Genomic DNA, 10,108 nt, shown 5'->3' with positions numbered 1-10,108 from the left:
GTGAAAAGACACTTTATGCACTGAAATGACTATAAGAAAAAAATTTATAATGTTTATGGGTTTGCATGAATGCTTACCCAATTGGTAAACAAAGAATATAAACAAGTAGTTTTCAGATGAAGAAATCAAAATCTATAGTCATAAGAAAAAATGCTCTAAATCACTATTTATCAGAGAAATGCAAATCAAAATAACTCTGAGGTACCACTTGAGATCTATCAGATTGGCTAATATGACAGAAAAGAAAAATGATAAATGTTGGAGACAGTGTGGGAAAATTGGGACACTAATGCATTGTCAGTGGGGTTTTGAACTGATCCAATTATTTTGGAGAGCAATTTGAAACTATGCCCAAAGGGCAATCAAACTGTGGGTGCCCTTTGATACAGCAATACCATTACTAGGTCTGTGTCCAAAAGAGATCATGAAAAAGAGAAAAAGACCTATATGAATAAAAATAAAAGTAACAAAAATGCAGCTCTTTTATGGAGGCAAAGAATTGGAAATTGAAGGTATGCCGATCAATTGGGGAATGGCTGAACAAATTGTAGTATATGTATGTAATGGAATACAATTGGGCTATAAAGGAATGATGAGCTGGCTGATTCCAGAAAAACTGGGAAGACTTATATGAGCTGATGCAAAGTGAAGCGAGCAGAACCAAGACAGCACTGTACACAGGAAGAACATTGTGGTATGATCAACTATGATTGACTTACCTCTTCTCTGCAATGCAATGATCTTAAGACAATTCCAAGACTCATGATGGAAAATTCCATCCACATCCAGAGAAAGAATTAACGGAGTCTGAATGTAAATCAAAGCCAACTATTTTCACTTTTTTTTCATGTTTTTTTCTTTTATAAACTGTTTCTCCCTTCATAACATGACTAATATGGAAATAATTTACATGATTACACATATAACATATTAAATTGCTCACATCTTACATATGGAGAGAGGAAGAAAGGAAGGGATAAAATTTGGAACTAAGAATCTTATTTAAAAATGAATGTTGGTTGGGGGCAGCTAGGTGGTGCAGTGAATAAAGCACAGGCCCTGGATTCAGGAGGACCTGTTTCAAATCTAGTCTCAGCCACTTGACACTTACTAGCTGTGTGACCTTGGGCAAGTCACTTAACCCCCATTACCCTGCTCCCCCCCCCAAAAAAAAAGAATGTTGGGGAAGCTAGGTGGCACAGTAGATAAAGCATCAGCCCTAGATTTAGGACCTGAGTTCAATTCCGGCCTCAGAATTTGACACTTAGTATCTATGTGACCCTGGGCAAGTCACTTAATCCTCATTGCCCCACAAAAAAAGTTAGTAATTGGAAAAAAAATACTATGTCCCAGGGTTACTGTGAACACCAAATAAGATATTTGGATTGCACTTTAGAAACTCGGATACACTATATAAATGGTATTTACTGCTATTAGTAAGAAAAGAGAAATAAAAACAAGGAGGTAAAGAGACTTCTACTGTACATATAGATAAAAACACAGTTCCAAAAAAGTCCAAATACCTCAACAGACATCTATCTCAACCTCCTCAAATCAAAACTAAAGTTATGAAGAGAACTTATTGGGGAACAGGGATTTATCTTGACTTGTCTAGGTTTTTGACTACCTTCTTCACTTTGTGAATGTAGACCTAGATTTGGTTTTTTAAAATATACAAAAGTAATCAGCTGTCTGCAATAAAATTTTTAAAAATAAGTAGACAAATAAGAACATGAAACTTGAATGCCAGGAATCAGAATTTGGTGCCATTACTTAAGCATTAAAACATTTGAAATAGGGGCAGCTAGGTGGTGCAGTGGATAAAGCACAGGCCCTGGATTCAGGAGGACCTGAGTTCAAATCCAGCCTCAGACACTTAACACTTACTAGCTGTGTGACCCTGGGCAAGTCACTTAACCCCAATTGCCTTACCAAAAAAAAAAAAACATTTGAAATAGTTTATTCTTTTAAAAAACACATTAGAAATAAATTGGATATAAGATCATGGAAAGGCCATGCTTGACCTTAGAAATCTAATCCAATTTCTTCAGTTACAGATAAGGAAATGAGCTTACAAAAAAAATAGACAATTAGAACATAGGTTTCTATAAGCCTTACCACTGGATCATACTGTTTTTATTATTTAAACTATGATAAGAAATCTCTTCTCCTTTAATCCTATTTTGATGCCTCCCCATAGCATGAAAGTGACGTTAGGTTCTCAAAGGATTCATGAGGAAGACATAAATTCAGGCAGTCCCTAGCAACATGGAGAGGCTTTAAGTATAGACCCAGGGACAGAATAACCTAGTTAAATGCTCAGAGGTTCATCTCTAGGACAGTCACCTGATGGAGAAATTTTTTTCCACATATATCATAAAACCATCTATAAAGGCATGAGCAAAGGAGTTTCCTATCTGAATAAGTAGAGAGAACAATCATGAGAACTTCTTACATATATGAAACAATACCTAAAAATACACAATGGCATTTCCTTTTTGAAATTCTATAACTTACTGAACATCCCAAAATCAAAGTCTCCATTGGTTGAAAATAGAGGTGGAAAAAAACTCAGTATGGCCTTGAAATTTCTCTCTCCATCAGAGAATTTCAGAGTTGTAATAGACAACTGTTACAACTGGGTTCTTTCAGTTCAGTCCATACTCTCTCCTTGACCTTTCCATTATGACTCAGTCATCATATTACTCTGGAACTTCCCTTGGCATCTGGTACCATCTCATGCTGGAATATCTCTCTGCCATGCCAACCCCCTTCTTTCATTGATGAGTGAGTTCCATCTCCCACTGGTGAGGTACTTCCTGAGACCTTCATTTTGGGGATAGGCCCAAGCTGGCCTTTAATCCCCAGCCAGCTATTCTTCTCACTCTTCTGGACTTTATAACCATGCCCTGTTACCTTCCCCCCAACCCCCCTCAAACCAGTCACCTGCTTTTCAGTTACCTTTTATGCGTCTTCTCCCATTACAATGTAAGCTCCTTAAGACTTAAGATTGCCTTTCATTTTGCTTGTGTTCATATCTCCAGTGTCTGGAGCATAGTACATACTTAATAAATGCTTGTGGCCTACCTGCCGTACTAAAGTCACTAATTACTATTACCTATGTGGCATGCATTCATCCAGTCTCTACTTGAAAAATCTCCAATGAGGATGAATTTACCACCTCCTGAGCCAGTCCATTCCACTCTGGAACAGTTCAAATTAGGAAGTTTTCCCTGATGTCACCTCTACATTTTCTTTTCTGCAGTATCGACCCATTGCTTCTACTTTCCCTCCAGCACCAAAAAGAACAAGTGGATTCCTTCCACATGATCACCCTTCAGATACTTAAAGACAGGTATTATGACCACCACCATTAAGAATTCTCTTCCCTAGGTTAAATACATCCTAAACAGTCCTCATGTGACATGAATACAAGTCCCTTAACCACCCTTGCTGACCTTCTCTCAGTTCTTCTCAGCTTATAAATATGCTTCTTACATCGTAGTGCCAATAACCAAAAACCATATTCCTGATGGGGTCTTTGCAGGGTATTTCAGAAGTATTACAAATGTAATCAAGATCACTTTAACCTTTTTAGATACAATGTCTCACTGTTGACTCATTAGGCACGTAGTCCACAAAGACCTATAAATTTCTTTCAAACTACTATCTAAACATATACTGTACTGGTACTGGTAAGACTGATTTTTTTGAACCCAAGTAAAAGACTTTGCATCTATCTCTATTAAGTTTCAGCACACAAAATCTGATCCAATCATAGAACATGTCAAGATTTGTTTTTCCTGGTAGTCATCCAGTGTGTTAGCAATTCCAGTCAACTTGGTGAGAAATAGCTTTCTAAGGTCATTGTTTCTCAATATTTGTGAAAGAAATAAGAAAATTCTTACTTTAAGTTTCTTGCCCAAGTGAAACAGCTATAACTATGAAGATTCAACAAAAGGTTAAATAAGATCGATATTAAGAAACAGACTAATGTTGCATGATAAAGAAAAGTAATTCCTTCAGAATATAACACAGACAAATTGTTCATTTTAAGCTTTGTCTATGCAGGGGAAAAAGACATTTTTTTTCTAGATTTCCTTCTCAGCTACCCAGGACATAGTTTTTAGGAAAATAACAAAATAACAATTTCAAAATATTTGCCAGTATGGGGCAAAGGATAGTACAAAATAGTAGCAAACAAGGGCACTGAACCATGAAGAAATGAGATCACAAAATCACATTTGAAATCCAGGAAACTAGAACTGCTTGTGCATTCCCTTTAGAAGCAAGCGTAAATTAGTGACAGTAAGAGAGTTGTGCTTGGTTTCACACATACCCCCCTATGAACTTCTGCAATCTAACCTATATCTTTATATAAGCAATTACCTCAAGGAATAGTAACTATAGAATGCCTGTGAGCTCTAAAAATCTAAGCCCCTGGGATTTTTCACCCTTAACATTTGTTTTCATGAGCTTTTTATTATTATTCCATGTGAAGAGGTTCCACATACAGATATTTTGAGTGTAAGTAAGGAAAATCTTCTATCATCTCTACAGAATAAAAATTATTTTGATATGCTTGTTCTCATACTGGGCACACTGAAGCTTTATTTGGGGGAGAAGAGGTGACAATTACACATCTTTTACTTACTAGTTCAAAAGATGAGTGTTTGTAGTAGTATATTTGTTCTCTCTACCCCTCTACACCTCAGTAGAAGGACTTCAGGAGTTGCCAAAAATATTCATTGTTCAGTGGCTCACCTGGTTCTGGAAGAGAACACAGTTGCTGAGCCCCTACTCAAAGTTTTCCAGCATGGTAAGATCTGAGTTTTGATTGCATATTCTTAAGCTGGATTCAGGAAGGCCCAAGTTCAAATCTGGCCTCAGACACTGTGCGAACATAAACAAGTCACTTAAGCTCTGTTTGCTTCAGTTTCCTTCAATATAAAATGGGGACAATAAAAGTACCTAATTCCCAGGGCTGTTGTGAGGATTGAATGAGACCGTATTTGTAAATGAAAATTTTGTAGCACAAGACCTGGCAAATTGTAGGGGTTCTATAAATGCTTATTCCCTTGCCCCCTCTGAGAACCCTCAACCATCCCTATCCTGTATTATCTTATATCCTATCTAGGCAAGGGAGACAATATGTACACATATGAGGATATTCAGAATAAATACACTACAAAAACACGACAGTGATGGAAGAAAGGAATCAGCAGTTGGAGAGGAGAGGTCAGAAAAAAGCTTCATGTTGAATGTAGTTACTGAGTTATATCATGCAGGAAATAAGGCATTCTATAAGGCAGGGTTGAAGGGTGAATGCTTTCTAAGCATTGGGAATAGCAAAGGTATGGAGATGGAACATCATGTACGAGGGAAAAAAGAAAAGAAATTGGGCTGTAACATAAAAAGATTGTGGAGGGGGGCAGCTAGGTGGCACAGTGGATAGAGCACCGGCCCTGGATTCAGGAGGACCCGAGTTCAAATCCAGCTTCAGACACTTGACACTTACTAGCTGTGTGACCCTGGGCAAGTCATTTAACCCCCATTGCCCCGCAAAACAAAAAAAGATTGTAGAGTATGTGTTGTATCATAAAGCTAGAAATATGGGCTGGGGACAGGTTGAGAAGGTCTTTAAAACCAAACAATTCTACTTTTTTATCCTAGAAGCAATAGGGAGCCACTAGAGTTTGAGTGAAGGAGTGACACAGTCAGATCTGTACTTAATATCTGCCAAATCACTTGAACAGCAGTGGGAAATGGAGTGAGGATAGACATAAGGTAGGGAAACTCAGTAACTTAGAGATGGTTACAATAGTCCATGTGATGAGGGCCTGAAGCCGAGTGGTGGCTGTGTGAGTAGAAAGGATAGAAAGATAGAGGGATGGACAGACAGATGATATATACAAGACATACACATGATATTGCAGAGATAAAAATAGAGACATTTAGCACTGCTTAGATATTGAGAAGGCATTGAGAGAATGAAAAGTCAAGAATAATATGGGACATTATAAAGTAATGGAATTGGGAGAATATCAGTGACCTCAAAAAAAAGCAGGGAAATTCATTAAAAGGAAGGACTTGGATGGGGCAGGGGAAATGAAGCAAATGGAAAGGACTTTGAGTATTTTCCCCAACCCTCAAAAATGTGCTAAAGATACCTACCATTTAGGGGATAGATACACTGCTTGGACCCCAAGGTAAAGAAGAGGTTAATGGAATTCGGCTCTCCAATTCCGCAAGGAAAAAAAAATCTAGGGATATTCCATTCATAAAAGAGAATCAAAGAATTCTTATTGATTCCTGAGTAACATATTTTGTATTAAGTCTGATTAACAATGAAACTGAAAATGTGTTGATTAACCCAGAGGAATATAGGCCCAGGAAGTCTCTCTTTGTCAAAGATGGATAGCACTTCCCTAAAACAAAAACTGGCTCAGATAGTATAGTAAATGTCAGCAATGGAGAAGTTTTGTAACAGTGGCAAGCTTCCAGGCCTTGACAAGAATATACATTGGACATTACAGAAAGGGTGAGAGAATTCTAGGACCATGACAAGAAACTGTATGAGGTAGAACCAAGAAGCAGCAGAGAACAGTTGGCTCAGAAGCTCCAGTACTAAAACAGATCAGTCAGGAGAATTCTTCTGGCCGCAAATGGCATGGGGATTCTTTATCTAGGAGCATGAGTTTTCTGGGGAATTTTCAATAAAGGAAACTCTAACTTCTGCATCTGAGTCTCTCACATAGGGAAGCTGTACGATAGTCTGTTGTGTGATTTTTCACTATAAAATTTGTCATTTGGTCCTAATTAATTATTTTTCTATTTGATTTATGATGCCTACTTTATTTATAGAGGCACCTATTCAAGCTGTATATTATACCTATTGAACCTAGTAACCTATGTAAATTCCAGAATAAGTGCATAATGTGGGTTACACATAAACTCAGCCATGAGAGCTCTGTAGGCAAACTAATACTTCATGTCTTTAATTAAGAAATTTTGATTTTCAAAAGAAAAAACAGAAAACAACATCTAACCACTCCAGGATCTTTGCCAAGAAAGTTTCAAATACTGTCACAAAAGAGTCAGGCACAATTGAATAACAACAAAAAAACCAAAACCTCCATATCTTCATGCACTTTCCCATTATTCCCTTTTGCCTTAAAAAAGAAAGTACCCCTCCTGGTCAAGGGTAGATCTTTCTTGTAAAGCAGAAGACACCAGTATACATACTGACAAATAATGAATGCATAAGAGCAAACTTAACAAAAGTTGCACATCTAGCCTACACATTGTAGGCTTCACCCATGAGGTTTAAAACAAAACAAAACAACAAAAACCTAAGGTAACTCAAAGAGGCAAGCAATTGTCAAAAAAGTAAAATATAAAATCTGCTTCTCTCGACCATGTTACAAAATGTCACTCACCATCTCCCATAACTTTCAGCACTGAGAAGGCACAAATTGGTACTTCTGTGGAGTGAGAGTGTGTAGGTATAGTGTCCATTTGAAGATGTTTAATTTAACATTTTATCCAGTGTTGTATTGTTATGTGAGTCATAAAATAACACTTTTCTCTACTTCCTAAGCCTCAAAGGTAATTTAAAATAAATATTTCATAACTTTAGGAACTATGATTTTTTTCTTTTTCATTTAATTAATTTATTGGCAAACATGGTTTCAGAGGCAGAAAATGCTGACTAAAGTTCACGCCTTTATTTGTGCCCTTCATCCCATCCTATACCATCTCCTCAATGACCTTCCTCTTTTAATCACTATTCTCTATCTTTCATCTTCAATCTCTGCCTCCCTAATGGTTCTTTCCCTGCTGTCTACAAACATGCTCAGGGCTCCCATATTATGGGAAAAACCCTTCCTTTGATCATGTCCCTCAAAGTAACAGCCCCTTTTTATTCCTTCTATTACCAAAGTGTGGTATACAGTCACTGTCTCTAATTCTTACCTGTGTTTAATTTTTTTTAAGTGGAAGAAAGAGGGAAGGGGAAGCTAGTATAAAGTAAAGACGAAAGAAAGTGTGCTTTCAATAATAACATCTGGTTTTTCCCTCACTTTTATTAATCATATGCATATTTAATAATATCTTTTCTACCATACCTTGGTCAAAATTTTTCCTCAGCAGTGTATTGTAGCCTACTTACATCCACTGTGCCTCTCTCCACTGTCCTTTTAGTAATTAATTATTTACAGATTGTGGCCACTAAGTATTTGAAGTAATACAGTATATTATGTGGTCTCACCTAAAAACACAAATTCTGTAGGGCAAAAAAGACAAAAAGTATTAGCTTAACTCCTGGATACTACTTCTACCTTGGGTCATTTTTAGGATATCTTGTGATATAGTCCATTTCTCTGTGGTCAATATCATTAAGAATAATAATATGTTTCTCCAACATCCCCCTTGATGCTACCATCAGAAACAGAAAATTGATTTGGATGGACCAGAGGTCTGACTCCCGATAACAATGCTCTTATAATTTCTGCTGCTTGCTCTCAATCATCCTCAGCAACCTAATGTCAGTCACTAGCTCCCAGAATTCCACTAAAGAACTTTTATCTACTTCCATGGCTCTAGTATACACTTCCATCCCATGAGGCAGCCAGCACCCACAAGTAAGCCACGAGGTAGCTAATAACAGTAAATGGCATTTCTTTTTTTTTCTTTTTTTTTAAGTGAGGCAGTTGGGGTTAAGTGACTTGCCAGGGTCACACAGCTAGTAAGTGTTAAGTATCTGAGGCCGAATTTGAACTCAGGTCCTCCAGAATCCCGGGCTGGTGCTCTATCCATTGCACCAACTAGCTGCCCCTGGCATTTCTATACCACATGAAAACTTATAAAATGTCTTACATATTTTATCTCATTTGTTCCTTACACAACCCTGTGGTGGTAAGTAGCATCAATCCTATTTTACCAATTCAGACAAATTAAATGATTTTCCCATGGTGACTGATTTAGTTATTGTCAGAGTGGGGGTGAGGGGGAGACACCATATTAGCCCAGGTCTTCCTCACTCTAATGCTAGCACTCTATGTCTTAATATATACATCATATAAAAATTAGCAGTGGAGATTATATTTAGTCTTTCTTTTTGTGTGTGTCAAAATCCATAGATCAGAACTGAGAAGAAATTTAAAGATTATCCATTCCGGCGCCCTTCTTTTATAAATAAGAAAACCTGAAGCCTAGAGAGAAAAGTGCTTTGCTTAACTTTACCCAGCTAATTAATGACAGAATGGTGACTGGATTCCAGGTCAAGTATCATCTCTACTATAGTCCAGTGGTTCCTGTCACCTCCACTTTCAGAAAGTCCATGCATACCCAACAACAAAACATTTAAGGAATGGGTATTGATTTCTTCATTTGAACAAATTATTACTACATTATTCTCCTGGCCTATAGAATTCCATTCTATTTTCTCCTTAAAATATGGAGCTTCTCAGGGATTGTACATTTTAAAACAACCACTCACATCTGTAAATTTCCAATTAAGTTTCACCTATTCTTTCTCTGACATGAATTACTTCAGGTTCTCACCCTGGAAGCACCGTGCAGAATAGCCGAAGGCAGGCACCATTGCAATTTAGAATAATTGATGCAGTCTTTCTCCAAAAACTAGTGTTCAAAAACCTAAAATTTCCAGTTTGGGGGTCAGGAAACATAATTCTAGATATTATAAGTGAATATTAGGACCCCTTAGGTTCAAATTACACATCCATCTTAAAAGATCTGTGTTTTGCAGTTACTTATAGCCACTGTAGAATAATAATTGACAGTCTCTTCTCCAGTCCCTGCTCACTGATGTGCCCTGACTGTTGCTATGACTACAAATCCAGCACTCCCAAGAGATGGGCATTTTGAACTCTGCATCCTTTGACCCTCTGAAACCAGCAAAATTGAAAACCAACCGCTAAAATCTCCCAAGAGGCTTCAACTTAAGGGACTGTATAGATTGGGGCTACTACTACTCTCTCTAATATCCTCAAGACTACTTTCACTGTGAAATTACCTTACCTTTTAGAAGGGTAAAAAACAAATAGGCTTATTGTAGTGAATCCTTAAATTATTTTGAGATGATTTT

The sequence above is a fragment of the Dromiciops gliroides genome, chromosome 3 (genome assembly GCF_019393635.1).
Source record: "Dromiciops gliroides isolate mDroGli1 chromosome 3, mDroGli1.pri, whole genome shotgun sequence".
Classification (NCBI taxonomy): domain Eukaryota; kingdom Metazoa; phylum Chordata; class Mammalia; order Microbiotheria; family Microbiotheriidae; genus Dromiciops; species Dromiciops gliroides.
This window is presented reverse-complemented; position numbering follows the sequence as displayed.